The sequence below is a fragment of the Penaeus japonicus genome, unplaced genomic scaffold (assembly GCF_977035675.1).
Source record: "Penaeus japonicus unplaced genomic scaffold, GWHDUDI00000001_assembly GWHDUDI00000028, whole genome shotgun sequence".
Classification (NCBI taxonomy): Eukaryota; Metazoa; Arthropoda; class Malacostraca; order Decapoda; family Penaeidae; genus Penaeus; species Penaeus japonicus.
The window spans coordinates 7320243-7325242 of NW_028234430.1; the positions used below are offsets into that span (position 1 = coordinate 7320243).

The following is a 5000-nucleotide window of genomic DNA, read 5'->3' on the forward strand; positions in this document are numbered from 1 at the left end:
AACGGAATGAAAGGCCTTCAGCTCCCACCGACGCTAACCAAGAAGCAAACGGAACGGAACGGAACGGAACGGAACGCCTCCATCAATTTTCCCCGACGTAAACACCGCACCGTGTCCGCATACGAAATGGAAAAAAGTCCCTCAACTGAACGTACATTTCGTTGCTTTGAGTGAACAACAACAACCGTAAAGTCCCTAACCGTTGTCTTTTGTGGGGGGGGGGAGAGGGGGGTAGGAGTAGGGAGATGGGGAGGGGGTGGAGCTTGATTGTTTGTAAGGTCGAAAGAGCTAGGTTATGGATATGGGCAGAACGCCCTTTGTGGCAAAGATGTTCCATTTATTTTTTGGCATTTTTTATTCTTCTTTTTATTGTGCTCTATTTTTTAAATCGTTCTCTGTTATCTTTTGAGAGTATTTTTTTATCGTCTCTCTGTGTACGTTTTTTGTGCTGTCTTGATTTTTTTTTCTAATATGTATATCAATCTCTCTCTGTCTTTCTCTTTCTCTCTCTCTCTCTCTCTCTCTCTCTCTCTCTCTCTCTCTCTCTCTCTCTCTCTCTCTATTTATCTATCTTTCGATCTGCTTATCTACCTACCTATCTTCCATCCTCTTTTCTATTCATCCCTATTTATCTATCTCTATCTATTACCCTCCCTTCTCTCCTTCCATCTCCTCCCCTCCCTCCCCCTCTCCCCCGTCCCACCACACAAAAGTTCTCATATTTTTACTGACTTATTAACAGGCTTTCTTTTTTTCTTTCAGTCGGATACCGTTAACAGCGAAGAAAAGGCAGACCCAATATTTCTTTAAAGTGATTTAAGGTAAGAATCTTTCGGGTAAGAATATGATGACGTCATATGTCATCACTAATCTACCGTCATCACAATAAGCATGAGCAATGATTCTTCACTGCTTTCTGATCAGAAAACATGTAGCTTATTTATTTATTTATTTCACTTGCAACATCCTTTGTCAAAATATTTCTTCCCCCACCTCCGTCGTCATAACACCCCCTCCCCCCTCTACCCCCTACTCCGTCACCATCCCCCCTCCCCACTTCCTTTTTTCACAAGCCCCCCCTCCCCCTCCCATTCCCCCTCACTCCCTTACCATCCCCTCCCCACTTATTTTTTCACGACCCCCCTCCCCCCTCCCACCCCCACTCTGTCACAACCCCCCCTCCCCTCCCCTCCCCCTCCCACTCTGTTACAACCCCCCCCTCCCCCTACCTCCCCCCACTCTGTCACAATCCCCTGCCCCACTACCACCACCTTCCCCCAAATCCCCCCACTCCCCCCCCCTTCCCTTCCCCTCCCCTTCCCCTCCCCCTCAGAGTTTTCATTCGCTCCATATCAATAAAGCTTAACGGCCTGTGAACCGTGAGTTATGGTTGGTATATATGTAGATATGTAGATCAGTAAACGTGTAAGACACTTTACAACGTTGGTGTGTGTGTGTGTGTGTGTGTGTGTGTGTGTGTGTGTGTGTGTGTGTGTGTGTGTGTGTGTGTGTGTGTGTGTGTGTGTGTGTGTGTGTGTGTGTGTGTGTGTGTGTGTGTGTGTGTGTGTGTGTGTGTGTGTGTGTGTTTGTGTGTGTGTGTGTGTGTGTGTGTGTGTGTGTGTGTGTGTGTGTGTGTGTGTGTGCATTTATTATTTTCAATACACGATATTTTATTTGCAATCATCCGGAATCAACCACATGTTAATTTCCTTTAACCAGTTTACCCATTACTAATGAAATTCAAGCCGCTGTGACTCCATTAACGGATTATCAAAACCAACGCAAGACTCTTTATAAACATTAAAAAACAAAAAAAAAGGTATATCGTATAAAAAAAAAAAAAAAAAAAAAAAAAAAAAAAAACACGCCCATCATATTCTTATACATCATCTGTCCATGCTTGCCAGCTGTACGATGATCTCGCGTTGTCGTTGACATACGATACCACCGCCATTTGTCATTCTCGTGTGTCCCTTAACATATTAGTTTCCCTTAACTGTTGTCATCTTTTCAGTGTCGAAAGAAAGCTATCATTTTCCATAGGTGCGAAGACGTAGTGTATATATAATCTCTCTCTCTCTCTCTCTCTCTCTCTCTCTCTCTCTCTCTCTCTCTCTCTCTCTCTCTCTCTCTCTCTCTCTCTCTCTCTCTCTCTCTCTCTCTCTCTCTCTCTCTTATGGAATTTGACTTCGTTTGTTTTTGTTGAAGTGTTTCATTTGTTTTTGTATCCGCGTTTATTTAGTTCTCCTCTTCAACATTCTATTCGTGTTTCTTATTTCCCTCCTCCTTCTCTTTTCCTCCTCTTTCTCTTCTTTTTTCACCCATACCCTCCTCCTCCTTCCATTCTTCATTCTCCTCTTCTCCCTTTTCTTCTCCTACATTTCCCTCCTCCTCCTCCTACTCCTCCTCTTCCCCTTGTCTATCTCCTTTTTTACTCTCCTTCCTTCCTTCGTGTTCAAACTTTCCTGTCTGTGTCAATCAGTATGACAGAGAGAGAGAGAGAGAGAGAAGGGGAGGGAGGGGCAGCGGGAGGGAGAGAGACAGACAAACAGATAGACAGAGAATGTAAGAGAGAGAGAAAGGGAGGGGGGAATCAGTGGGTGATAGATAGCGAAGGAAGAGAGAAATAGAGAAGGAAGAAACATTTGCCCCCTTTATCATTTTTCTATCTTTATTCACCGTTTTCTTTGACACTCAAAAAATTCGATATCATTGAGGTATAACTATTCCATTTTCTCAGGCATTCTTTTCTGTACAATTCTTATTACTCATTCTCTTCTCCCTGTGTTTTTCTTTTCCCTTCCCTCTTCTTCCCTCTCCTCCTCCGTCTTCCGCCTCCCCAATCATCACATCACCCTGTTTGTCTCCCCTCTTCGCCCCTGCCACCCCTCTCTAACCACCTCATCTGTCACGGTGTTGGGCGTGATGTGAATTGAGTAGATTGTGGCGAGTGAGGAGAGGGAGCAAAGAGAGGAGATTGTGGAGAGTGAGGAGAAGGAGGGGATTGTGTAGAATGAGGAGAGTGAGTAAAGTGGGAGATTGTGGAGAATGAGGAGAGGGAGGAGATTGTGGAGAGTGAGTAAAGTGGGAGACTGGAGAATGAGGAGAGGGAGTAAAATGAGGAGATTGAGGAAAGTGAGGAGAGGGAGAAGTTTGCGCAGAATGAGGAGAATGAGTAAAGTAGGAGATTGTGGAGAGTGAGTAAAGTGGGAGAGTGAGGAAAAGGAGGAGATTGTGCAGAATGAGGAGAGTGAATGAAGAGAGACTGTGGAGAGTGAGCAAAGTGAGGAGAGGGAGGAGGTTGTGCAGAATGAGGAGAGTGAGTAAAGTGAGGAGATTGTGGCGAATGATCAAAATGAGAAGATTATGGAGATTTGACAAATCTGTTTGGTATTCTGTTTGATATTTGTTGACCTTATCGTTTCCATCGTTCCATCTCCATCATCATCTCCATCATCATCACCTTGAACATCACCATTATCATCACCATTATCATCACCATCATCATAACTCCCATCCAAAAAAGTAATAGAAGTAATGATAATGAAAAATAACACTAAAGACTAAATCAGCAGAAGCAATAGATGTAAAAAATAATGATGATAATAATAAAAATTATAATTATGAAAAATAATGATGATGATGATAAAAATAATAATTATGAAAAATAATGATGATAACGATAATATCAATTATGATAGTAATAATATTGATGATAATAATAATGATGATGATAATAATAATAATAGTAATAAAGACGATGATGATAAAAGTGATAATGATAATAATAATGATAATGGTAATAATGATGATAATGATAAAAGATAAAATAATGATAGTAATAATAATGACAATGATGAAAATAATAATGACAATGATACTAATAACAATGATGATGATAATAATTGTAATAACAATGATAATGATAATAATTGTAATAACAATGATAATGATAATAATTGTAATAACAATGATAATGATAATAATTGTAATAACAATGGCAATGATAATGATGATAACATAAAAATAAATGTAAAATTATCATCAGGACACGAATGAAAAAGACTCACATCTTCCATTAAATTTCTACATTTCTCTTATATTGATTCTTATACATATACGTATGCATGTGTAGGAGAGGGAAGGAGTGGATAATAGATAAAAATGGATATATATAGAGAGAGAGATGGATGAAAGATAGATAGATAGAGAAAGACAGGTATAGATATAAGTAGAAAAAAAAGATAATGGAAAGATAGGTAGATAGATAAATGGATGAGAGATAGATAGATATAGAGATAAGTAGGGGAAAAAAGATGGTGCAAAGATAGATAGATAGATAATGGATGAGAGATATATAGATATAAGATAGATAAACAAACAGGTATAAGAAAGAAGAGTATAATGATATAATTCTGATTATTCTTATTCTGATATACACACTCGCCCCAAATATGATAAAAGGCATCGTTGCAAAAAGGATGTCAACAAATACATCAAATGGATAGTGCATAAAACTGTTGCCTTAGACAGGGGGGGAGAGGAGGGTTGGAAGAGGGGAGGGAGAGGCTGATGAGGGGGAGGGGAGGGCGAGGGAGAGGGAGAGAAAGGTAGACAAACAGACATATAAAGAAAGAAATCTAAGAGAGACAAAGAGAAAGAAAGAAAAAGTAAAAAATAATTAAACAGACAAAACACACACACACGGAAAGAAGAGCGATTGATAAAACAGAGGGAACGATAGAGAGAGAGAGAGAGAGAAATAAAGAGACAGAGAGAGAGAGAGAGAGAGACAGAGAGAAAGAGAGCGAGCGAGAAAGAGAGAGACAGAGAGAGAGAAAAAAAAAGAGAAAGAGGGAGTAAGAGAGAGAGAGAGAGAGAATCGAGGAAGACACCCAGATGTAAGATGGCATCACCCTTCTATATATATCCCGAAGTGTATCTCTCACTCCCCCCCACCCCCCACCCCACCCCCGACACCTGGCCTCAAATGCTAAGCA

The 5000-nt window shown here is 40.5% G+C and overlaps 1 protein-coding gene across 2 annotated transcripts in view; it reads left to right on the top strand.

The window, feature by feature from the left end:
- LOC122260700 (octopamine receptor beta-2R) overlaps nt 1–5000 on the top strand; it is a 118104-nt gene that overhangs the window by 91472 nt on the left and 21632 nt on the right. For both annotated transcript variants that reach the window (XM_086553409.1, XM_086553410.1), the window contains one exon: nt 763–821. The gene's annotated coding sequence lies outside the window, so the exon portion shown is untranslated. The remainder of the gene's footprint in view (nt 1–762; nt 822–5000) is intronic.